The sequence below is a fragment of the Hylobates moloch genome, unplaced genomic scaffold (genome assembly GCF_009828535.3).
Source record: "Hylobates moloch isolate HMO894 unplaced genomic scaffold, HMol_V3 SCAFFOLD_22, whole genome shotgun sequence".
In the NCBI taxonomy this organism is placed as follows: domain Eukaryota; kingdom Metazoa; phylum Chordata; class Mammalia; order Primates; family Hylobatidae; genus Hylobates; species Hylobates moloch.
The window spans coordinates 32,063,200-32,090,088 of record NW_026652297.1 but is presented as its reverse complement, the minus strand read 5'-3'; the positions used below and the strand labels follow the sequence as shown (position 1 = coordinate 32,090,088).

The window sequence follows — 26,889 nt, the reverse complement described above, 5'->3', positions numbered from 1 at the left end:
CTTTGCAGATGACATGATTTTATATAAAGAAACACCTAAAGACTCCACCAAAAATTGTTTAGAGTTGATAAACAAATTCGGTAAAGTTACAGGATATAAAATCAACATATAAAAACCAGTAGTGTTTCTGTATACCTATAATCAACTAGCTAAAAAAGAAATAGAAAAAGTAATCTTGGCTGGGCACAGTGGCTCATGCCTGTCATCCCAACATTTTGGGAGGCTGAGGCAGGAGGATTGCTTGAGTCCAGGAGTTTGAGACCAGCCTGCACAAATAGGGAGACCAGGTTTCTACAAAACATTTAAACATTTGCCAGGTGTTGGGCCGGGCATGGTGGCTCATGCCTGTAATCCCAGCACTTTGGGAGGCTGAGGGAGGAGGATCACCTGAGGTCGGGAGTTCGAGATCAGCCTGACCAACATGGAGAAACCCTGTCTCTACTAAAAATACAAAAAAATTAGCTAGGCATGGTGGCTCATGCCTATAATCCCAGCTTCTTGGGAGGCTAAGGCAGGAGAATCACTTGAACCCGGGAGGCGAAGGTTGTGGTGAGCCGAGATCACACCATTGCACTCCAGCCTGGGCAACAAGAGTGAAACTCTGTCTCAAAAAAAAAAAAAAAAATTAGCCAGATGTGGTGATGCACACCTGTGGCCCCAACTACTCAGGAGGTTGAGGTGGGAGGATCAGTTGAGCCCAGGTCAAGGCTGCAGTGAGCTATGATGGTGCCAATGTACTCCAGCCTGGGCAACAGAGTGAGACCTTATCTAAAACAAAACTAAATGATCTCATTTATAATAGCTACAAAAATCATAATAAAATAAGTAGGAATAAATTTAATGAGAGGATATTTTTTAACCAAGAAAGACCTTTATGATGAAAACTATAAAACACTGATTAAAGAAATAGAAGAGGCCAGGCGGGGTGGCTCATGCCTGTAATCCCAGCACTTTGGGAGGTCGAGGTGGGCAGATCACGAGGTCAGGAGCTCGAGACCAGCCATTTCGAGACCAGCCTGGCCAACATGGTGACACCGTGTCTCTACTAAAAATACAAAAATTATCCAGGCGTGGTGGCACGCGCCTGTAATCCCAGATACTCGGGTGGCTGAGACAGGAGAATTGCTTGAACCCAGGAGGCAGAAGTTGCAGTGAGCCAAGATTGCACCAAGGCACTCCAGCCTGGGTGACAGAACAAGACTCCATCTTGGTGTGTGTGTGTGTGTATGGTGGTTGGGGGAGGGGGTGGGAAGAATTAGAAGAGGACACACACACAAAATGGAAAAATGTTCCATGTTCATGGATTGGAAGAATTAATATTGTTAAAATGACCATACTACCTAAAGCGCTCTACAAATTCCATGCAACCCCCATCAAAAGACCAATGATATTCTTCACAGAAATATAATAGAAAAGACAATCTTAAAGTTCATGTAGAATCAAAAAAGACCCCAAATAGCCAAAGCAATTCTGAGCAAAAAGAGCAAAGCTGGAGGCATCACACTACCTGATTTCAAAAATACTACAAAGCTAAAGTAACCAAAATAGCATGGTACTGATATAAAAACAGACACAAAGACAAATGAAACAGAATAAAGAACTCAGAAATAAATCCACATATTTATAGCTAACTGATTTTCAACAAAGATGCCAAGAACATACATTGGGAAAAAGACAGTGTTTTCAATAAATGGTGCTGAAAAATCTGAATAACCATATGCAGAAGAATGAAACTAGATCCCTATCTCTCACTATACATGAAATCAACTCAGAATAAGGACTAAAATGTGAGATTCAAAACTATAAAACTACTAGAAGAAAGCAGGGTAAATCCTTCAGGACATTGGTCTGGGCAAATATTTTGCAGGTAAGACTTCAAAAACACAGGTAACAGAAGCAAAAATAGGCAAATGAGATTTAAAAAAAAGATAGAGACAGCATCTCACTATGTTGCCCAGGCTTATCTTGAACCCCTGGCCTCAAGCAATCCTCCTGTCTTGACCTCCCAATGACAAATGGGATTGTATCAAGCTAAACGCTTCTGCATAGCAAAGGAAACAACTGACAGAGTGGACCAGGCAACTTGTAGAATGGGAGAAAATATATGAAAACTGTTCATCCAACAAGGGACTGATATCCAGGATACATGAGGAACTCAAACAACTCAATGGTAAAAAATAATAATTTTTTTTTAATGAGCAAAGTATCTGAAAGGACATTTCCCAAAGGAAGACATACAACCAGGCGTGGTGGCTCACACCTGTAATCCCAGCACTTTGGAAGGCCAAGGTGGACAGTTCACTTGAGGTCAGGAGTTCGAGACCAGCCTGGCCAACATGGGGAAAGCCCCTCTCTACTAAAAATTCAAAAATTAGCTGGGCATGCTGGTGCACCTGTAATCCCAGCTACTCCAATGGCTGAGGCACGAGAATCGTTGGAACCCGGGAGGCAAAGGTTGCAGTGAGAGGAGATCGCGCCACTGCACTCCAGCCTGGGCAACAGAGCGAGATTCCGTCTCAGAAAAACAAAGAAGACATAGAAATGGCCAACAGATAAATGAAAATATGCTCAATATCACTAATCATAAGGGAAATACGAATCAAAACTACAATGAGATAGCATCTCACCCAGTTAGAATGGCTATTATCAAAAAGACAAAAAATAACAAATGCTGGTGAGGATGTTGAGAAAAGAGAACTCCTAAACGCTATTGGTGGGAATGTAAATTAGTGTGACTGTTACGGAGAACTGTATGGAGATTCCTCAAAAAAACTACAAATAGAACTAGAACTACCATATGATCTAGCAATCCCACTACTAGGGATTTTTCCAAAGGAAATTAAATCTTCATGTCGAAGAGATATCTGCACGTCCACATTGATTGCAGCACTGCTCACAATAGCCAAAATAGGAAATCAACCAAAGTGCCCATCAACAGATGGAGTGCTATTTAGCCATGAAAAAGAACAAAATCTTGTCATTCACAACAACATGGATGAGCCTGGAGAATGTTATGTTAAGTGAAATAAGTCAGGCACAGAAAGAGAAATACTATATTTTCTCACCCATAAGTGGGAGCTAAAAAAGTTGAGCTCACGGAAGTAGAGAGAATCGTGGTTATTAGAGGCTGCGAAGGGCAGGGTGGAAGGTAGATGGAGAGAGGTTGGTTAATGGATACCAAATTAAAGCTAGATAGGAGGACTAAGTGCTAATGTTCTGTAGCCCTGTAGGGTGACTAGAGTCAATAATTTACTGTATATTTTTAAACAGAAGACAGGATTTTGAATGTTCCCAACACAAAGAAATGATAAATGCTTTCCGTGATGAATATGGTAATTACTCTGATTTGATTATTACACAGAGTATATATATATTCAAATATCACTCTGTACCCCATAAATATGTACAGTTATTATGCATACATTTAAAAAATTACTAAAATTTTAAAAATCAACTCTCTTAGCCAATCTGAAATATGTAATACAGCATGCTTAGGTACAGTCACCATGCTGTGCATTAGATCTCTGGGACTTATTCATTCTACATAAATAACTTTGTCCCCTTTGACCAACACCTCCCTCTTTCCCCACCCTCCTAACATCTCAGGTGATTCTGGTACCCACCCGGTGAGGCTGAAGAATGGCTGGCTTGGCCCTCAACTCACTGTGAGAACTGAATCGAGAGAGACTCACTCATGGTGAGGCCTCTCTGCTGGGACCCAGGTCTCCCAGTTCCCAGGCTTCAGGCCTCCCTCCCAGGGCGGAGCTTGGCAAACATTTGGTGCCACAGTGGATCTCAGGGAGTGACAAGTCTCAAAGCCAGGCCCTTCCTGGGTGTCTCTGAGTCTCTTATTTTAGAGCAGAGTTGTGGTTTCAGTTTTAGTTTCTTGTCATTACCCAAGCCCTTTATTGGGAAATGGGCGCTTGGGTAAAATGGGAAAAAAAAAAAATAGGTGTTTTCAATCATTCAGCGTTCAGAAAATTTGGGGGAACTTTGGCCTTTAAGACTCCAGCCACGAGGCTTCCAAAGTAGGGAAACCCTGAATGTGGTAGGGAGAAATCCCCCTGCAGGCAGCTCTTCTCTGGCAAGTCTCCCCAGCACAACTCACATGGTAGCAGGAGTTTCCCTCCCTGGTTAAAAACATCAAATAAAATACAAAGGGAAAACCCAGCTGAAAATTTCCTGAGCAAGGTCACAAAATGACTGTTATCCTTTCAGAAGAAAGGTAGGAGAAAAAGGTCTCAGGGATCCAAAATCAGACTTGAACACAGCACCAGGAAGCCAGGGCTGGGCAGAGAAAGACCTGACCCCGAGAGTCTCCTGTGGATCATGATGTGAGTAGCAAGTCCCTGAGAACAGGAGCTTATGGACAGAAAGCTCAGCAATGTGTCGTCCAAACAATAATAAACAACAAAAACAACATCAAAAAAGCACAAGGCCAGGTGCAGTGGCTCACGCCTGTAATCCTGGCACTTTGGGAGGCCAAGGCGGGCAGATTGCCTGAGCTCAGGAGTTCAAAACCACCCTGGGCAACATGGTGAAACCCTGTCTCTACTAAAATACAAAAAAATTAGCTGGGCGTGGTGATGGGAGCCTGTAATCCCAGCTACTCGAGAGGCTGAGGCGGGAGAATCGCTTGAGCCCAGGAGGTGGAGGTTGCAGTGAGCCAAGATCACGCCATTGCGGTCCAGTTTTTTTAGATTCCATCTCAAAAAAAAAAAAAAAAAAGGCACAAATTTTTCCCTGCGATGCTGTTCTCACCTGGATGGAGAGACTCACTCGTAAATTAACTTATGTGTGCTAAAAGGTAAGTAATAAGCAGACTACTTAGGCATATTCAATTAAGGGAATACGAAGACTCCAGAGATTATATGCAAATTATCTATGGAAATGTGCTCCTATGGTTACAGCTGAGTTGTACACCGAGGGAAAACAGAGAAATTAAAACAGCTGTGGTAGGCCGGGTGTGGTGGCTCACGCCTGTAATCCTAGCACTTTGGGAGGCCGAGGTAGGTAGATCACTTGAGCCCAGAAGTTTGAGACCAGCCTGGGCCACAGGCAAGACTCCTATCTCTACAAAAATTTTTTAAAAAGACCCCGGCATGGTGGCATGTGCCTGTAGTCCCAGCTACCCAGGTGGGTGAGGTGGCCTAGGAGTTCAAAGCTCAGTGAGCTATGACTGTGCCATTGCACTCCAGCCTGGGTGACAGAATGAGACCCTGTCTCCAAAAGCAAACAAAAAACAGTGGTTGCAGAGAGGAAATTAAATGTTCCCTTTTATGTTGATTTCCATGATACATCTAAAGACTCACTTCAGCTACCTCTTTAAATACATTAGACCTAAGCCTGAAAAGAATGAGAAGCCTGCGACCTACTTCCAGCTCCCAAGCACTGGCATTCCCCATGCAGCCACGTTGGGAACAGGGCAGTCGGAATCCTGAATCCTGGGTTTCATCTCTATAAAAATCGGGCATCCAGCTCCCCCATGTCGGATGTGAGTCTATGTTTGGCATAACGGTGCCGGGGCCCTTTCTTCCTTTAGCTCTTTGTTCATTGAGGTTTCTGAAGCACACAGGAAGTCAGAAAAAAGAACAGCAACCCACTTCTCCACAGCCTCACCGCAGACAAGAGGCAGCAGGGAGGAGACAGCCAGTGAGGAGGGGAACTGTGTGCTGCTCTCCCCTAGCTCCACTTGGGGTGGGGGATAAGATGAAGCAGGTGGGAGTGGAGTGTGCGGGTTATGTCTACACCCCAGTTTTCAGGAGCCCCAGAAGGAACCAAGTTCTACTCTTCTGCTTCTATTGACAGAATGTTTTGATTGCCTTATGTACACACACACAGACACACACACACACACACACACGGATAAGCTGTAAGATTTTATACTCTTTTGAATCACATGCAACTTAAACCCCAGAGCGACACTCGGATAACTTGGAGACATCACCTTATCTATCTGACCTCAGCTTTTCTCATCTAAAAAGTGAGGGGATTAGGTGAGAGGGAGGTTCTTCCAACAGTCTTGCATATGAATATTTCATACTGTTTAAAGTGATCGTTCAGCTCCTGAAGTGGTTTATTTCTTCATTGTTTGGCTGAAAATACTTGCATACTTGCAGAACCCCCCTGAATCCCTCAGCATAGCCCGGGATTCCTTAAGGTCTGGGCTAAAGCCCCTGGACTAGATTTGATGCTTCCAGGATCATTGTCTTGGCCTATAATTCTGGGAGCTAAACTCGTTAGCTACAATGAGAGACCTTGGTTGTTGAGGGAGATATGAGACAGTGGAGGGAAGAAAAGGTGAGGGAGAGAAAAGCAGAAAAGAAAGAAAAAGATAGAAGGAGATATTGATAAAAGAGAAAAGTAACAACTAAGATTGTAAACTCACCAATGGCAGGAAAGAGCTAAAGGGAATGTCAGATAATTTGTGTTTACTTCCCTCGTTTTTTTTTTTTTATTATTATACTTTAGGTTTTAGGGTACATGTGCACAATGTGCAGGTTTGTTACATATGTATCCATGTGCCATGTTGTTTTGCTGCACCCATTAACTCGTCATTTAGCATTAGGTATATCTCCTAATGCTGTCCCTCCCCCCTCCCCCCACCCCACAACAGTCCCCGGAGTGTGATGTTCCCCTTCCTGTGTCCATAGGTGGGAATTGAACAATGAGAACTCATGGATTTCCCTCGTTTTTTTACAAGTGAGGGAACCGAAGGTAGGGATGTTCCCTTCCCCAAAGTAAATGCCCTGGGGGGTGCTAGCTTTCAAGTAATCCCTTGAGGACTGACGATGCAGGTGACACCAGGAATAGTGTTAAGTAGGGGAGGAGGTTACCTTTTTCAGAACCTTCTCCACCTGCACCCAACACTTCCTGATCTTTACCTGTGAACTGTGCTCTTGGGAGAGGCTCCTTCCAGCTAGAGCTAATGTGCCCACCTGTTTAGAAATGGAGTCTCCATTTTAATGTAATGGCGCCCTTCAGTAAAAATACCCTCCCGTGACACAGGCAGTGCTCGTGACAGAGAGCTCACAGAGCACTAGCTCTTTGTCTTCTCTCCTCCCTCTGGAGGTGGCCCTGGCCCATTTACAGGAAGGAGACACTGGCTCAGAAAGGGTTAAGACCACACTCAGCCGGAAACAGAATCAGGACTAGAACTAAGACCTCCCCACGGCAGCCAAAGAAGGATGCCAGGTGCGCAAAGTTCTTATCACACTGGCATGAAACAAGCACATTTTTGGAGCTCTGTCCTGGCCCAGTCAAATCATCTGGGACAAATCCTGTTACCTCCCTGAACCTCAGTGTACTCACCCATAAAAGTTGGGCATGTTAGCACTATCTTTCCCAGAACTGTTGTGAACATGAATGAAAATAATATCTGTCATGTACGTGGTAAACTACACATCCCCAACCCTGAGTGTTGGCCGTGATCACAGATCACCTGAGATCCTCTGGTTCCTTCAAGCATCTGCATATTTCAATGACAGGGGCCCCTTTTGGCAAAAACAACCTATCTATTCCATTTCTGGATGGTTTTCAGTACCAGAGAGGTCTTTCCTAGGATACGTTAAAGGCGTTTTTTTACACCTTTTACCTGCAGGGGGAAGCTCTGCCTCTGGAGCTGTGAGACACGAATTGCACCCTCCTCACTCCCACGTTGCACAGCGAGTCTCTGGTTCTAAACACAGGAGTGAAAATGTTGTAGGAAAGGGGTCCCGATCCAGACCCCAAGAGAGGTTTCTTGGATCTCACACAGGAAAGAATTCAGGGCGAGTCCATAAAGTAAAAGCAAGTTTATTAACAAAGTAAAGGAGTAAGAGAATGGCTACTCCATACAGCAGTCCTGAAGGCTGCTGTTTGCCCATTTTTATAGTTATTTCTTGATGACATGCTAAACAAAGGGTGGATTATTCATGCCTCCCCTTTTTAGACCAGAAATTTTAGACCAGGGTAACTTCCTGATGTTGCCATGGCATTTGTAAACTGTCATTGCACTGGTGGGAGTGTAGCAGTGAGGATGACCAGAGGACACTCTCGTCACCATCTTGATTTTGGTGGGTTTTGGCTGGCTTCTTTAATGCAAGCTGTTTTATCAGCAAGGTCTTTATGACTTGCATCTTGTGCTGACTTCCTATCTCACCCTGTGACTTAGAATGCCTTAATCATCTGGGAATGCAACACAATAGGTCTCAGTCTCATTTTACCTAGCTCCTGTTTAAGATGGAGTTGCTCTTGTTCACATGCCTCTGACAAAAAGCAACATGAGGGTTTGCATGGTTCAAGATCATTCCAGTCCAGGACCACCTGCTGTGCAGACACATTTTAGTCCCGACCTCAAAAAGCCCACAGGAATCAATTTGGACAAGATCTGCTGACACCAGTGATGATCACCAGAAGTCTCCAAAGACTGCTCCCTCCCAGAACGGCCAATGGCACTAGTTGGGGTGGGGGCAGCCTTCTATTGGTCCTGCCCGGATTGGCCTGGCCTGAACCCACTCTACAGCTCCCTGCTGTCTGGGTCTAGGTCTTGGGTTCTGAGGACTTTAGACCTGAATGGGCTTTGAAGATCATGCACCCCTGGACTCTCTCCCACGGCTTTACAGCCCACACCTGGGACTCCTGTCTGATGCTTGGTCCACTCAGCTCTGGTCTCTCCTCAGCCTCGAGCTGAGGTGGCAACCACAAACCTCTTCATCCCACAGCACGGCTGAGCAGACTAACCTCCCACTCTTGGGTTCTATTCTCGGCTGTCAACATTGGCGTCATGTGACAAGTGCCTAATTGCATGGCCGTGCGCCTGGTGAGGGGAATGAAGGCTCCAGAACACAGGGTACCCTGCTCACCAGTGCAGCCCACGGCCCTTCTGAGAACAAACAGGTCGTACAGGCAGAATATCAAACCAGACATGAGCGGACATGGCACACTTCTATATAGCTGGGGGCACCCGTGCATAACTGGGGAGGAGGGAGGTGCCCACTGGGGGAGAGGCACATGGGACAGGGAAAGAACACAGCCCCCGGAGGCAGGAAACATGGGGTCTGGTTCTCAGCCCTTCACTACCTAGTAGCTTATGACTGGGAGGCAGTCAATCAGAGCATTGTAGGATTTAACACTGGAAGGGTCCGATGGATTCTAGGACCTGGATGCTCCTCAAGGGAAACACATATGTTCTGCCCTGGACCTACAGGTGAGATCTAGTGGGTGGGGCAAAGGGATCTTTATTTGAACAGAAATGATGATGGCATGCTTTAGAAATGACTGGATGACCGTTGGGAAGGGTGATACCAGAGAGGGAAACTCAACTGCCCAAGTCAGACACTTGGTTCAGGGCAAAGCTGAGACCAGATTGAGGTCTCCTCATCCCAGGCTACATCCTGGCTCTAAGACCTTAGGCTCTGAGTTCCCTACGTGTCAAGGACAGGGTAAGGGGACTCAGGAGGGCCTCACTGGTCTGGCAGGGACTGTGCTACTGCCCACACCTTCCTTCTGCCCCAGAAACTCCCTATGCTGCAGCCTGGGCACTCCTGAGCCCATGTCCTCCTTGTGATTGTGAGATCACACGGATGAAGATGTCGTGTCACTCCCATCAGCCCCTTCCAGCCTCACAGGATGGGGGGAAAGCCTTGAGTTCCAGTCCCCACTTTATAATCCATCATAAGACTAATCAAGTTGGTTCAGGTCCCTTCTGTTCAAACAGGAGATAAGGCTGGACTCCCAAGTCATTTCCAGCTCACTATGCTATTAGATTTACAGCATCTCAGGGCTGAAAGGAATTGCAGACATCACGTAGTGCAGTGCTTTGCATCTGGTACACCTGGGCAAACTGATCCCCTCAGCCCTCAAGGGATGTGGGCCAGGCTTCGTAATAACCACGTTTTCTCGTTTCTACATTTGATGTTTGACATGGGGCCCCACTGACCCTGGAGGGACTGCTTTCCCCAGGGCCAGCAATTTTCTGACAGCTGCCTTTCATATATGCAAACCAACCCATCCAGAGCCCACACTTGCAACCGCCTCCTGTCACACTCACACTGGAGGCCATTATCCATCTGTCCTAATCACCCCAGAGTAGGTACCAGGTAACTGGGGACAGTGCCTATGCGAGAGCCCAGAGCCTGCTGAAATTATTCACATGAGCCAATCCTAAACCTGCTATGCTGTTTCATGTTCCTTCCCACGGAAATCACAACAAATGCTCCTGCTTACATTTTTTCTCACTCTCTCGCCTCCTGACCCACCCGTGCTGCCCCACGGGGCCCTGTATGGTGTGCTGGGACTCCTGTTATGAGGAGTCTGTGAATGTGAACTTCTTCCTTCATGACAGTCATCTCTGCATCTGCATGCCTTACCATACTGGATTAAAACAAATCCCAAGTATCCTCAAAACAGGCCAGTCATGGTTTGAACCTTTAGGCTTAAATGCAGTCCCCTTTGGGGTTTCAAATCCCCGCCAGTCTACTTTGTGTGCCCTGCAAATACTTCTACTGTCTATGTGCACTGCACATGAAAAAGACAGAAGCCCCAATGTGCAGCCCCTGCTGCCTCTCAGCATCAGGATTTACCACCTATGTATCGGCGTTCCCACTTCCAAGGAGCTCTCCTTGGTTGTAAAGCCTGCATTATACTCACCGCAAGCCTGCTTTCTCACTGCTTTGGTCTCTGCTTGGACTTCTGTCCTCTGGGGACATGCAGGGTTGGTTCAATCCCTCCTCCTTGCGATGTCTCCTCAGCTTTTTACAAGCAGCAGCTCTGGGTTCCCTAGAGGCTTTTCTTCTCCCACCTAAACACCTCTTGTTCGAGAGGTGTATTTTTCACTATTCTGTGGCTCTAGAAGATCCCATCCCAAGGCTCTTCTCTCAGGGCCTCTCCTGCTTTAAACCAGAAGGAGAAGACACCCTGCCCTGAAAAGATGCCTGACCTCCATATGACCACTGCTGGTTTTTCATGAGAGTTTTAATGTGATATCTCCAATTTTTTTTTAAAAAAATTATTTTAGAGACAGAGTCTTGCTGTGTCATCCAGGCTAGAGTGCAGTAGTGTGATCATAGCTCATTGTAACCTCCAACTTCTGGCCTCAAGTGATTCTCCTGCCTCAGCCCCCCAGGTAGCTAGAACTATAGGTGTGTGCCACTATACCCAGCTCTAAGTTTTAAATGTTGGGATAAACTTACACAATATAGAGGCAGAAGGAGCAATGGGTCCTCTCCTAGCTGCTTGCGCAAGGCCAATTCTCTCCAGTTGTTTAGCTACTTTCTAGTTGGAGGGGGCAGAGTTTTCCCACCACTACCCAAGTCCCCTCCCCAGGCAAAGAACTATGCAAAGACTCTGGTCACGGGGAACGCTTTAGACAGCAGCTCGTTGGAGAAGTCTGTGTGGGGACTAGGGAGTAAGATGTCTGATGTGTGCTTTGAACACAGACTCATGCTGCCTCCCTGCTGTGCTCCCACACACAGAACACAGCATGCTGCTGCCATGGGCTCCCCACTGTGGCAGGGGCAGGGCCCTGATGTTTAGGCCTGGGTGTCTTTTCTGCTAAAGCAGCAGCAGTGGTAATGTGCATGAGTGAAGCCCATCAGGCATGGCTGGTGGAGCCTAAGACGATAGGATAGTGGGTATCTGGGCTCAGGGGGCAGCTGTGGCTTGGGTTCAGCTGATGCTTGCCTTATGAGAATGGATGCTTGACCTCTATGTGGCCACTTCTAATCTTTCAAGAGAAGACTTGAAGTGGCCACATAGACTTTGGAAATGTTTACGTGGAAATTTGGACTTTGTGTATGAACTCTCTAATCTTTAAATGCTAGTGCAGATTTACAAAACAGTATAAGCTAACAAAAACACGTCTTTGGATTGGATCAAGTTCCAGGACCACTAGTTTACATCCTCTGTCCCAACCTCAGCTAGGGTTACCCTCCCCTCCAGAACAGGGTGGTTGCCAGCACAGCCCAGGTGTCCTCAGCTCTCCTCTAGGCTCTCTCAGCTATGATGTCCTCTGGCCATTGCTCCCTGTGGTGGTTAATTTTCTGTGTCAACTTGACTGGGCTATGGAGTACCCAGATATTTGGTTAAACATTATTCTGGGTGAGTCTGTGAGAGTGCTTTTGCATAGAAGGGGCCTCATCCAATCAGTTGAAGGCCTAAATAGAACAAAAGGCTGACCCCCCTGCTGAGTAAGAGGGAATTCCTCCTGCCTGAGGGCCCTCCAACTGGGACACCAGCTTTTTCTTGCCTTCAGAATCAAACTGAAACATTAACTCTTCCTGGGTCTTGAGCCTGCCGACTGCAGATCTTGGAACTAGCCAGTCTCCATATTCCTGTGTGCCAATTCCTCGTAATAAATCTCTTTATAGACATCTCTACATCTTGTTTGTTCTGTTTCTCTGGGGAACTTGGACTAATACACTCCCTTTAATCAAAAGACAGTTACAGCTTTGAGGAAGAAACTGAAAATTTTATCAAATGAAAGCTCCTCTTCTGGCTCACTGACCACATTTATATCATATTTCTAGTGTTGAATATAATAACAATAGCAACCACTATTTATCGAGTGCTTTGTATGTATCAGGCATGGGGTTAAGCAATGCATATATGCTTTCTTATGCAATCCACATAACACCGCGTTCCCCTTGCAGAACATATGAGTGTCCCTAGCTCAAGCATCATATTGGTCCTTCCCAGGCCATGCGCCTCTGCCTGGATCAGTGCCTGGCACAGACGAGGTGCTCAGTAGATTATTCCTGAAATCAAGAAATGAACTCTTCTTTAAAATAGATTCTGTTGGCCGGGAATGGTGGCTCATGCCTGTAATCTCAGCACTTTGAAGGGCCAAGGTGGGCAGATCACCTGAGGTCAGGAGTTCGAGACCAGCCTGGCCAACATGGTGAAATCCCATCTCTACTAAAAATACAAAAATTAGCAGGGCATGGTGGTGCATGCCTGTAATTCCAGCTACTCGGATGCCAAGGCAGGAGAATTACTTGAACTCGGGTGGTGGAGGTTGCGGCGAGCCAAGATTGTGCCACTGCACTCCAGCCTGGATGACAGAGTGAGACTATGCCTCAAAAAAATATATATATAAAATAAAAATAGATTCTGTTTATATTCCCATATTACAGATGAGAAAATGGAATCTCAAGGACAATAAATAACCAGCCCAAGGTAACAGAACTAAGAAATGGTAGAGCTGAGACATACCTCTAAGTCCCTTGAGTTCAAAACTCACAATCTTCACCCTATGCCCACTCCCAGTGTGCACGGAAGAACCAGGCCCGCCTCCAGCCCCTGACCTTGGCATTCACAACTACAACTCTCTCAGCTGGCAAGAATGCCCTCCGTGTAGCTCCCTCAATGCTCAGCAAGCCCAAGCTACCCCCAGGCTGACAGCTTTACTCCTGGACATTCCACTGGGGCTTATAAAGACTAACTTGGGGCCAGGTGTGGTGGCTCATGCCCGTAATCCCAGCGTTTGGGAGGCTGAGGTGGGTGGATCACTTGAGTCCAGGAGTTTGAGACCAACCTGGCCAACATAGCAAAACCCGGTCTCCACTAAAAATATAAAAATTAGCTAGGTGTGGTGGCGAGCACCTGTAGCCCCATCTGCTTGGGAGGCTGAGGTGGAAGGATCGTTTGAACCCGGGAGGCAGAGGCTGCAGTAAGCTGAGACTGCACCACTGCCCTCCAGCCTGGGCAACTCTGCCTCAAAAAAAAAAAAAAAAAAACTAAAAAGACTAACTCGAGAGTCTCACCACAGTTTTCTCTTTAAAAATAAGAGAAAACCAAGAGAGGAAACCCACTGAAGTCTCAGATCATCCTCTTTTCATCACAGAGTTGCTTTCAGGTAACAGGGGAAAAAGGTCTGATGCACAGGCTGAGAAGTGAGACCACGGAGCAAGATGAGGCTGACCACACTTGGGCCTGGGTAGAAGAAGGTCGTGAGGCAACATACCCAGTTTCCAGGAACTCCCTGTCCTTGCATTCTGCATTGCTCTTGAGTCTCATGTGGATGAAGCTACACAGCAGATCGGCAGATAGAGGATGGGTGGTGAGTGGAGTTAGGCACATTTTACAAAAGGGAAATCATACCAACCACAGGTAAGGGACAAGAGAGGGAAAGGATGAAGGTCGTAACGGAAGGGCTCTGGATAGACCACAGAGGAGGTGAGTGATATGCCTGGGCCTTCACACACTGTCAGACTTACTGGTTTACAAAAGAGTAAGCTAATAACTTGGTCTCGAATGTGGCCACATACACTTCGTTTGCTCCTTAATGATTAAACCTTCCCACCCTCTGGTATCCGGAAAGCATCTCTGATTGCCCTGTTCTTCCTAGAAGCCATCTCAGTCCATAAATCCACTGGGTAGTGCACATCTGCTTTGTCCAAGACAAACAATGGTCTGATTTCTCTGACTCTTGCAGCACTGAGCTCCCTTTCACTGATTTCAATACAACACAGCTGTTCTGATAATGATATAGCCAGGTACGAGGAAAACCGCACAGGGTGTTATGGCTCCTACCTGAACTCCCAGGAGCTCTGAGACCCTGAGCCCAACACATCTTCAATGGAGACCTCAGTTGCCTCATTGAAGCAGAATGCTGGACCAGCTCTGATAATCTCTGACTTAAGTTCTTTCTTTCTTTTTTGAGATGGAGTCTCACTCTGTCACCCAGGCTGGAGTGCAGTGGTGTGATCTCAGCTCACTGCAACCTCTGCCTCCTGAGCTCAAGCTATTCTCCTGCCTCAGCCTCCTGAGTAGCTGGTGTTACAGGCACATGCCACCAGGCTTGGCTAGTTTTTCTATATTTTTAGTAGAGAGGGAGTTTTGCCATGTTGGCCAGGCTGGTCTCAAACTCCTGCTCTCAGGTGATCCACCTGCCTTGGCCTCTCAAAGTGCTGGGATTATGGGCATGAGCTACCACACTCAGCCTTAACTTCTTTTGTTTTTGAGATGGAGTCTCACTCTGTCACCCAGGCTGAAGTACAGTGGTGCGATCTCGGCTCACTGCAGCCTCTGCCTCCTGGATTCAAGCAATTCTCCTGCCTCAGCCTCCCCAGTAGCTGGGACAACAGGCACCCACCACCACTGGCTAATTTTTGTATTTTTAGTAGAAATGGGGTTTTACCATGTTGGCCAGGCTGGTCTCAAACTCCTGACCTCAGGTGATCCACCCTCCTCAGCCTCCCGAAGTGCTGGAATTATAGGCGTGAGTCACCACACTAAGCCTTAAGTTCTTAATACATGAACTCCTATGTCACTTGGCATTGGGTTCTTTGCAGATAGAAACCCGCGGAGCCCCCAGGCCCAGCACACGGCCTGGTCATCTCAGGTCCCCCTACATGCCAGTGAAGGGATCCTGTGATTATAAGAGGGTAGAAGGTAAGCTGTAGGGCAAGGGGTGTGTAGGAAGAGGTCTTAGGGCAAGGCCTTTAAGAAGAGGGAAGTGGAGGTTGGAAAACATGGGGAAGAGGAAGGGCATAAGGAAGAGATGTTATTCCATTCTGCTTTCAATATAATATCACAGCTCTGTTTATTCTGAGAAGCAACCAGCTGCAGCTCCAAAATAGAGATGCTGAGAAACGCCTCTGATGACAGAGACTGCTGCTGAGGGAACAGGGTTAGAACAGCCCTTCACAAGGGCTGGAATGAGAGAGGTCCTGAGAGGGGAGACACTCCTGGATCTCTTTCCACTTCCGCCGTGCCCGCCCCTGCTTCCTCCTTCCTAGCCCAAGGCAGCAGCCCTAGTTCTTCTTTCCAGGGTCTCCAGGGCCCAGGGCAGGCACATGACAGAGCAGAGTGTGGCCCTGCCGTCACTCCAGACCCCAGCAAGAGTGGTCAGTGTTCCTGGACAGAAGCTCCATGGCCAAGTGGGACAGATGGCTTCCTTCTCCCTGGACCTGAATATCCTTTTCAAGCAACGTTGCTGGGAGCAGAAGAGATAATGAGACAATGGGATGGAACCAGAGGGTTTGCTAAGTGTCTGTGTTAAGAGCTTGTGTGTGCTTGCACATGTAAGCAGGAGCAAAATCACACCAGGTGAAGTTAATCAGGCAGGAAGGCTTGTTTCCAGGTTATTGCAATAGGGCCAAGACTATTCCAATAGGGGAGGGAGATTGAACTCAATTCCAACCACAAGAGGAACAGCTGGGGATTCACAGCCAGTGGGCAAGGTGAGGGAGTCAGTGGAGGGACGAATACTAAGGGGAATTTGGTTAGGTAGCGATGGTGGCGGGGTAGGGGGTGAGGGGGTTGTTCTTGCTGGACTTTCTGGAGCTTAGCAGCCCAAGGAGCAGGGCGGGGGAGCCAAAAAGAGGGCTCAGAAGAGCCTGCCTAAGGTTCAGTCAAGGAGGGAGTCCTCGTCAGTGGAAGGAAAGCAAAGAAAGCAGGATATTTGGGGACATAGCTGTTCCCCTCCCTCACCCATGTAAGCATCAGCTCTAATAGGAGCCACCTGTCCATCACGCACTCACTCCACGGCAGAGAGAAAGGATAGTCCTAGGCCATCTGGCATCTGCTAACAAGGGCAGCGTGGGTTTGGACCCATAGAGGCCCATCCCATCCCCAAAGCACCCTATTCCATGGGGCCTGCTTTTTCCCCTGGCTCTTGTGGAATCAAAGAGACCCTGATACGGTTTAGATGTTTGTTCCCTCCAATTTTATGTTGAAATGTGATTCCCAGTGTGGGAGGTGGGGCCTGGTGGGAGGTGTTTGGGTCATGCGGTGGATCCTTTATGAATGGCACGGTGCCTTCCCCATGTAATGAGTTTAATGAGTTCATGTGAGATCTGGTTGTTTAAAATGGAGGCTGGCACCTCCCCTGCTTCTATCTTGCCATGTGAGATGCCAGCTCCTCTTCCCTTCTGCCATGATTGGAAGCTTCCTGAGGCCTCACCAGAAGCCAAGCTGATGTTGATGCCATGCTTATACAGCCTGCAGAATCATGAGCCAATTAAGCCTCTTTTCTTTATGAATTACCCAGCCTCTGATATTCTGTTACAACAATGCAAACAAATTGATACAAACCCTGAAAGGACTTTCCCCATCAAGGCCCCACTGCATTTGCTGGGGGCTGACCTGGGGTGACTGAGGAGAAAGGCCATCGTCCTGGGAGCCTGTCACCTTCCTTTTTGTTGAAATGGACACTTGGCTAAACATGGACAGGTGGGCAAGCCCAGACACCCCGCACCTGGGCTGTTCAGTCCCTCACCACCCCCAGCAGGACCAGTCCAGATGGACTTTCTGGACTTTTTGTTCAACAGCCTGGAATACCCTCCAGCTGCCACCATGCCCACTGGAGGGTCTCTCAGGCAGGGCTGCTCCCGAAACCAGGATGGCCACTGGGCTCAGGCCTCACAGGACAAAGAGCCCTTGACATTATTTCTAAATGAATCCATTCATGTAGTCAGTGTGTGTGCAGCATGTGTGCGTGTGTGTTTAAAACTATTAATTGGTGAAAGTAAACATTTAAACATCATAATGTTTGCTACCCTATTTGGCTATTTCTGTCTCTTCTTCTTTCTTAATCTAGAGAGACTCCAAACATGGAAGAGGCCCAGGCTTTTCTAGAACTCCAGAGACCCTGGTCTCAAGCACCTTCTACCTCCTCACATTTATCATTCCAATGCCAGCCGAGCCACCACACTCAGCCTCCTCCTCTGCCGCATCCTCTTTTCCCAGTCCAATTCTGTGTCTGAGGCTGCAGCTCCTCCCTCCCCCACACCCTTTCCTCTGCACCCTCCCCTGCCCCAGCCCAGCATTGCCCTCTGCTCTCCACACACAGCCACACAGCCACAAACACCCCTTGACATGCTTGAGTGGGAGTCTCAGAGCTGGTCCTCTCCCAGCCTCTGTTGTGTGTGCTCAGAAATTTCAAAAAGGACTTCCTGCCTCCCTTGGGGGGGAAATGGGCTGGGTCACAAGAAATTTGCATATTGTAAAGACTGACCTGCACAGGAACCCTGGCTCAGGAAATACCTGCCTGGGAGCAAGAGGCCAAGTGGTAAGAGGAAGAGGCTAGAAGTTGTTGCCATGCCCAGATGCCTGCTCAGCTTCTGCCTAGAACTGACTCCATAGGATTTTTGGCAGACCATGATCTGGCTGGTGGAAAGACTTCCTAAAATTAATTAGGCAAAGGCCAACATGGCACCACATGAACTCTGGGCACCCAAATCTAGAAGCTGGATGTTGCCTGGGTGATTGCTTTGTACACATAGGAGACAAACAAGATTAGCACAAAACCTCAGAAGATGGGAACTGGGTAGATTAGTCCAAAGCCCCAAAAGAAGTAGACAGCCTCCCACCGGGGGATGGAGAGATTGAAGGGGTGGGAGGTACTGGGGTGGATCTGTCCTCAGGGAGGCTGAACTAATTCTAGGATCAGCAATGGAGTGAGATTTTCTAGTGACTTGTGCCACCCCAAGACCCAAGAGCCATGATTTGCTTCTTTGGGTTTCAGAACTTCCTGTCAATCACAGGAAGTAGCACAGGTGGGTCCTTCTCCTATTTGACAAGGAAGCTTCTTTGAAACGTGGTGTCACGAAGAGATGAGGCAGGTGTGCCAGGGCTGGCTGCCAGAAGCCTCATGTTTCTGGGGCAGTGTCAACAGAAAACGATGAAAACATCAGGTATGATTAGTGGTTCTGTTTGAAATGCTTCTGTCAGGACTGGCTAAGTCCGAAGTCCTTCATTGGTTTATTTCACAACTGAGGAGCAGTTTTACAGCCTTTAAAAGGAAGGTAAATTACCAGCAACGTCTGGCTGGAACAGTCCCCATCACCAGGGTCATCTCAGGCCCTCCTAGCTTTAGGGTGTGTGCATTTTGCCTTCTAGGACGGAGCACAGGCTACTACTCATAATAACCTTAAAATAATAAATATCTTTGGGGTATTTTTAATGAGTAGTGACAAATGTTAACTCATTTAATCCGCAAAACAAAGCAAAGAAGTTGGTATTATCATTCTCCTACCATGTTACATGTGGGGAAACTGAGGTATGGGAGATTAAAGGAACTCTCTCAGTGCCACAGAGGTAGGAAATGGCAGATCTGTTTCCTATTTCCTTAACCAGTACACCACACTGTCTCTCAAGGAAACATACAGGACTTTGCCATGTTGCAGAGGAAATAAACCAAGGCTTAGGCAGGTCCCTCTCTTGCTAAATTCTTTATTTTTCCAAAGAAAGAGGCCAAGGTTAAGGTGTCATGGGTGTCCTGCCTTCCCTCGGGCTAGGGATGAACTGTGGGGATTGTGACTACAATCAATTCAACAAACACCTTTGAATACCCACCAGGTCTGCAGACGAGAGAGAGTACAAAAGGAGTAAGCAGTGATCCAGGGACTTACAGCCAAGTTGGGGAGACAGATATCACCACCAAATAATACCATGCAGCACAATGTGGTTAGCGCAAGAGAAGGGGACATGAAATTATGTCTGGGGAGCAGCACGGGTGAAGAAAGTTAATTTCACCTCATGGAAAAGGCAGGATATGAGTTGGACCTTCCAGGCTGGATAGGTTTGCAAACAAGAAGACGTGGGTTGAAAGCTGTCAGAAAAACTTAGAATGTATATGGGCAAAACTGCAGGAAAGCCTGAGGCTTGCTGAAGATGTCATCAGAAGTGTCAAGGTTTACAGAGGTGACTACCCACAGCTATGCATAGGACGGATTTGCAGGAAGAAACCCTGGGGCAGCAATCGAGTGACAAATGCATTGATTTTGGCAAGAAGAAGTAGTGTCTTACTCAAGATGGGGGTGATAATGAGGAAAAAGTAGTAGATGAAGGAAGATGTCCCAAGGTGGAATCCACAGGAATTGACAGCCAGTTAGAAGAAGAGTGAATATTGCTTACAATCTTCTCCCGTCAATTGGACGTCAGTGAGGCTGCTCATCAAGTCAGGATGAGAAGGTGGGGCTGGAAGGTTCTGGGATCACTCATATGCAGGTAGACAAAGTGGGAAAGTCAATAATGCTTGCTTAACTGTAGCTCAAGAATTCACAGCAAAATTCTGTTCAGTCCCTGCAGTGCTGAGCGTAATGTCTCCTCGTCCCACGTCTCCATATCTCTGCCTACCTAAGGCTCCTCTTGGTAAAGCCCACCTCAAGTTTCACCTCCATCAGGAAGCTTTTCTTCATGGCTGCTGTTCCCTTTTCAGCACATCTTGCTTATTGTAAATGTGCTGTGTTTACCCTTTGGGGCTCCAGGTTTCTGGTAAGCTGGAAATAGTGCATTATGCACTTTTTTCCCAGTTGTATTTAGCATAGGACCTGGAATTCTTGGAGGAGGCCATCTTTCACCCAGGAGCATGGAACCAAACTGCCCTGGCTGAAGCCCCTGAGGTGCATTCTCTGAGCTGCCTGGGGTGCATCGCATGGAAGGCAGCTTACAGCCTCTGGTGGTAGCCACTGGCACAGAGGGCAGAGCTGAGCACAAGCCACAGCTCTATCCCTTGCTAGTCATGCACAGACTATCATGCACCAACTATCCTGAACCCCAGCTTCTTTCTCTGTAAAATGGGGACGCTGATGCAGCTGTTTCAGCGCTGTTGTGAGGACTCCTTGCCAGGTGTTTGTATGTAGAGTGTGTGGAGAGCCCCGGGCCCTGGGACTCAGCTGGTACACAGGCTCTTAACTTGGGGGAGCTGCTTGTGCGCATGTGTCAAGACAGGCGGCCGGGCCCTGGTCTAATCTTAGCCCTGCAGCGCCCTGGGTATTTCCTCACTTCCTCATCTCCAGCACGTAGGAGAGTAATCGTGGCCCACAGGACTGGGGGTGGGTGAAGCCGCCGATGAGAATTCACATGAACATGTCCCAGGAACGCCAAGTGACTGTCACAGCCCAGCACAAGGCAGGTATTTCTGGGGCTTCGGCCAATCAATAGTCATCACGCAGCCTACTCAGACAGGACACGGGTGAGCCCCTGAGCCTCTGCCTGGCTCCGGGGAAGAGGTCCATGATGAGAAAAAGGAGGACTTGCAAGAAGGGCAGGGGTAGACCCAAATCAGAATCACAGAGGCTCAGAGCAGCAAGAGCAGTCAGAGTCCATGCCCTGCATCCCAGACCATGCGGGCACTCCCTCTTGCCCACTTCCTGCTTGAATTCTTCTAGTGATGAGAAACTCACTATCTCAACATTTCTGCAAACTGTCCCATTGCTCAGAGCTCTCATTATTAAAAAGCCTTCCTTTATATTCATCCCGAATCTACTTTTCTGTAACTTCCTGGGCCTGCTCATGGAGATGCACAGAACAAAACCCATCTCACTTCCACCTCCTGACCTTTCACTAGTGGAAAACAGCTCCTCTGCTCTCCCAGGCCTTCTCTGGACCTGCCTCAGTTCCTCCAAACACTTCTCACAACATGTCATCTCTGGCTCCCCTCTCTCCCTCAAAGCTTCCCAAAAGCTGGTTCAAGAGGGGCCCTCAGAACTGGGCTGAAGACCACAGAAGTGCCCTGGCCTGACAGGATGGGCTGGCCCTTGTCCTAGTCCCTACTCCAATGAGGGAATTTGCCCAGGGCCAGTGGGATATCCTGAGTTTTTACTCATTTTCCACCATGACGAGAACAGGAGTGATGCTATCCAAGGAGCTGCTTCCATAAAAATTCCCAGCTGACTCTGGCCATGAGGGTATCCCTGTTTGTCATAAAGACTTGGGAAGATGCTCCAGAGAGGTGACACTGCCACGCCTACTAAACCTCATTTCCACCCAGCAGTTCTAGATTTCGCATGGGAGTGGTTCTAGATTTCGCATGGGAGTGGTTCTAGATTTCGAGTGGGAGCAGTTCTAGATTTCGTGTGGGAGCAGTTCTAGATTTCGTGTGGGACAAGTTCTAGATTTCACGTGGGAACAGTTCTAGATTTTGCATGGTAACGGCTCTTTGCCTGCACCTGTCTCTCAGAGACAGGCTCCCGAGGCTGGGTCCCTCCTGTCTCTGCTGGAAGGGGAGGCTGCTACAAAGGGGGTTTGGCAAGGCCAGAGGGTTCCAAGGAAGTCTTGGTGGGGGGAAAGAAAACACTGCTGGGGTCAGGGTGAAGGTGGGGGTGGGGTGTTGCTTTGCTAAAGGTCCACAGGTGTCAGGAAGGAGGATGACTAGTGTCAGAGGAACAGAGAACCCTGCTCCCCACAGTCATCTCTCAGCAAAAACAGAACACCTCCCCCAGGTGAGAAATTCATCCCAACAGTAAATCCCTAGGTCAATGACTTTAGAAACCCTTAGCCCTTCTCCATCGGGCTAGAAGAGCCACAGTGTGGGGGTGCTAACACTGAAAGTCTGGGTCTCACCAGCATAAGGAAATGACACATACCTGCCATGCCGATAGGGCCTGCCTGTGAGTCACGCCCAGGAAGTGGAGAGGGGAGGACAGGTCAGCCTAGGGGAGGGAGAAGGGGAGGCCCCGGAAAGTGCAGGCTCCTGGTGCTGCCCTGAGGCTCCAACTTTTCAACTCACGCCCTGCCTCCAGGATGACGAACTGGGTCAGCAAAATGACAGGAGGCTCAGGGCCAGACCTGGATTAGAGCAGGCCTGCCCAGACAGGTCAGCGATTTGTGTCCATAAAAGGAAGATCCAAGGGAAACGGGGCCTGCCCTTCTCACCCACAGACCTAGTCAGGTTGGTTAGTAAACATCAGACAGGGCACGCTCGGCGCGCCACCTCCGAACACATAGAGTGTGCTTGCCTGGCACACGGGGCAGGGCTGACTGCAATGATGAATAGGAGGATGAGAAAAATTCCCGAGGGAGGCTGTCTGCATCATCGGGGTTATCAGTGAAGAGCAGTGTGTGGGTGTGGAGGGGAGCAGGGGAGCGGATAGACTCCACAGCCCAGTCCATCCACATACAGAGGACCCCAGGACCGTACTTCATTGAGAGCACCAGAAAAGCAGGCAGTGGGCCTCAGCCACAACCACCACCCCTGGGGAGACCGTCTTGGATACCAGAAAGGCCGTCCAGCTCCCTTAGTATGACCCAATTTTACAGAGAAGGTGCCTGGAGCCCATGAGCCCCCTATCCAAGGTCCCTCCCTGAAGTCAGAGGGAGAGCTGGGGCCATTTTCCCACCCTGCCAGGTCCAGGGCTTGCTCTTTCCTTTAAAGAGCCAAATCTGGGCCAGCTGCGGTGGCTCATGCCTATAATCCCAGCACTTTGGGAGGCTAAAGTGGGAGCATTGCTTGAGTCCAGGAGTTCAAGAACAGCTGGAGCAACAAAATGAGACCCCTGTCTGTATAAAAAGTAAAATAAAAAATTAGCCAGGCGTGGTGGTGCATGCCTGTGGTCCCAGCTACTTGGGAGGCTAAGATGGGAGGATCACCTGAGCCCAGGAGTTTGAGGCTGTAGTGAGCTATAATTGTACCACTGCACTCCAGCCTGGGCAACAGAGCAAGACCCTATATCAAACAAACAAACAAAAAGGAAACAAAAAAGAAGTAAAAAGCTAAATCCGGAGCTAAATAATTTGTACATATGGACATAGAGTGTGGGATAATAGACACTGGAGACTCAGGAGGGTGGGAAGGGGGTGAGGGATAAGAAATTACTTAATGGGTACAATATATAGTATTCGGGTGATGGTTGCACTACAAGCCCAGACTTTACCACTATGCAATGTATCTCACGTAACAAAATCACACTCACTTGTACCCCTTAACTTTATACCAACAAAAAGCACAAATCCTGCCCACCCTTCCCTACATCACCCTGCTGACCATTTGAAAGACTAACATGTTTTATTTAGAGAATAATTGGGGGCCCTTCCTGGCTGTCATCTGGAAGAAGAAATCCCCACATCTAGACCCAGAGGGCGAGAGAAATGCAGTTTTGGCGTTTTCTCCCCATCTTGCTAGTGAAAAGATCCCAGGTGCAATGTTTGCACAGAAGTCTTTCACATCCTTTTTTGAAAGTTCACAGAATATACGTGTCATTTGGTAGTTCACAGTGTATTGGGGCATCGTACCCTGGGAAATCCTGCCCTCTCACCCACCCCCACCCCTTTATGATTGCATCGCCATGGGGTTCTGCCACTGGAGCAGGAGCCAGCTAGCTCACAAGTCACACTGGCTTCCATGGTGGAGGAACGGGTCTGGAAGGAGGGAGGGACCTGGAAGGAGGGAAGGCACCAGAAACACTGAATGCTCTTAGGCTGTCCTCTGGCCTCTGTGACAGCTCCCTGTCTCTATCCCTCCCTGACCTCTGCCTGGGCCAGGCCTCCTCTGAGCATCAGCCCTCTCCCATCAGCATGCCCTTCCTTCTCTGCGGCGCTTGCTGGCATCGCACATGGATTTCTTGGGCTGTCTGATTCCAGCCCATCTCCCATTCTGGGGGTTAAGTTCTCGGAGGTCAGGGAGGACTGTGTCTCTTTATGCGTCACCCTAGCCCTAGATTCTAGTGGACTCAGTGACATTTGTTGACTGAATAAATGAAAGTGAGCTTTTGCCAATGTAAGAACATTGGGATGTATGATTTTTCAGTCGCTATAATAGACAGACCTAATATCAACTGGGCCCTTCCACCTTCATATGCATGGCATGCTAAATAAACCATAACAAAGACATCTTAATCACACCCAAGTGGTAGAGAAGAAATTCTCAGGTGTCAGAAATATCCAGAAAAATCTAAAGCAGTGTGTGGGCACTAAAGCTATGGAGGCCACCTGGGTATCAGAGGATGTTGGCCCAGGAGCTGGGGCCGGGGGTTTAACGTTCGTGCAGGGTGATGTCTTCAGGCTCCAGACCCTTGTGAGGCAGGGATTAACACAGCAAATACCATCCTGACTACGAGGTGGGCACTAGAAACACTGTTCACCAGCCCTGGGCATGAAGAAGCTTGACCTCTGTCTGGGTCCCAGGAAAGAAAGAAAGATAGGGAGAGAGAAAGAAAGAGAGAAAGTAAAACCCAAAACCTGTGTCATTCTACTTACACGCAGTGGGAATTCTAATCCAAGTAATTAAAATAAAAACAAATCCAGAGATGGTGACAAGTGATTCAAGCAGAGGAAAAAGCAGAACTCTGGAGGGCATTTCCATAAGCAAAAACACACAAATACCCTGCTCCTCCTGCCCCAATTCACAGTGACGATCCATACAACCAAATAACCCACCTTGAGAAAGGGGAAGCAGATGCACATTATAGATTAGAAAATCAAGAACTGAAGTAAGTAGAATAACTTAAGACAATAAAAAGTATATTTGCAAGGCCAGGCGCAGTGGCTCAAGCCTGTAATCCCAGCACTTTGGGAGGCTGAGGTGGGCAGATCGCTTGAGGTCGGGAGTTTGAGACCAGCCTGGCCAATATGGTGAAACCCCTTCTCTACTAAAAATACAAAAAATTAACCAGGCATTGTGGTGCATGCCTGTAGTCCCAGCTACTCGGGAGGCTGTGGCAGGAGAATCACTTGAACCTGGGAGGTGGAGGTTTCAGTGAGCTGAGATCGTGCCACTGCACTCCAGCCTGGGTGACAGAGCAAGACTATGTTTCAAAAATATATATATTTGCAATATCTAAATAGAAAAAAAAGAAGGTATGCAAAGTCCAAGATAATAATCCTAATGGCTAAAATGGGGAGGGGAGATGTTGAAAAGAAGATAACACTATAATACCAGTGGATAACAGTTTGGGACATGAGAAGAGAAAGATTAGAGTCAAAGTGCCATAAAATCCTTCCAATTTAGTGAGGAGGATAATGATATTGATTAATGTTAGATCTTAAATTCAAGTATGTGTTAAAAAATTAAAATAATAGAAACCTATTATTAGGTTTTATTTTTAACCTATTATTTCCATTAAAATAATAGAAAACTAATATATAACTTCTAAACCAATAGGCTACAAGAGGAGAAAATAATAAACACATAATCAATACAGTGAAAGGCAAGAGGTGAGAAAAGGCAAAGATGAAGCATGGCAAACAAAATAATGTAGTATACATATACTAAATATATTAGAAGTCTTAATAAATAAAGAAGCTTAAATTGCCTGTTAAAAGACAACGACGCTTAGACTTAATTTTTTAAAAATCCAGCCATCTGTAGTTTACAAGAAGCAAACCTAAAAACATTAAGACATCAAAAGTTAAAAATAAAGAGACAGAAAAATATAAACCAGTTACTAAGTGAAAGTCGATATTGATATATAAAATAGCAAATAAGATTTGAAGGAAAACATTAAAAATATGATTATGAGGAATCATGTTAAAAAGGAAAAATTTGCCAAGAAGTTACAATCATAAGCTTATATGCACCAAAACACAGAGAATTAAAAATATAAAGCAAAAATGGACAGAAATGCAAAAAGAATTGCTTCTTTTCTTCTTCATGGTTTCATTTGGCCTGAGTGCTACAAAACTGTGTAGCAGTCAACTCAGCTGAGGATGGCTTAACTCAGCTGAACCTACAGTGCAGAGCTATGTCCACAGCCCTGTGCTGCCCTGGGGGAATTTAGATGGTTCTAACCAATCTACCAAGGAGGGGAGCAAAGAGTGAGGACAAAGAGAACTAATGAGAAAAAGGGAACATCTACTATGTTTAAGACATTGTGCCAAGAACTAAGTAAACCTTCTTATGCAACCTCATAGAAATCCAATGAGGTTGGCTTGGTTACCCCAACTACTACTAGTAACCCCAATTTACAGAGTAGAAACCAAGCTTCAAAGATATTAAGTAACTTTTCAGAGGTCACATGATTGGGGAGCTATAGAGTCTAAACTGTAGTCATCTGACATAATCTCCATGAGGCCAGAGACCATATTTTCACTCCATATCCCTAGTATGTAAAACTATGCCTGGCACAGATTAGGCAGTTGATAAATATCAGATGAATGAATGAATGCAGCTGTAATTCCAAGCCTGTGCATTTTCTATTATGCCAGAGCACCTACTCTGTTATCTCACTTACTCTTGGCTATCTATAT

At 47.2% G+C, this 26,889-nt stretch overlaps 1 protein-coding gene across 6 annotated transcripts in view; it reads right to left on the bottom strand.

Moving 5' to 3' along the window:
* PTK2B (protein tyrosine kinase 2 beta) overlaps window positions 1-26,889 on the bottom strand; it is a 147,374-nt gene that overhangs the window by 76,099 nt on the left and 44,386 nt on the right. The window contains exon 1 of one of the 6 annotated variants that reach the window (XM_032144132.2): window positions 3,624-3,640. The exons of the other annotated variants lie outside the window; for them this stretch is intronic. The gene's annotated coding sequence lies outside the window, so the exon portion shown is untranslated. Of the gene's footprint in view, window positions 1-3,623; window positions 3,641-26,889 lie in introns of those variants that run through there. 6 annotated transcript variants of the gene reach the window in all.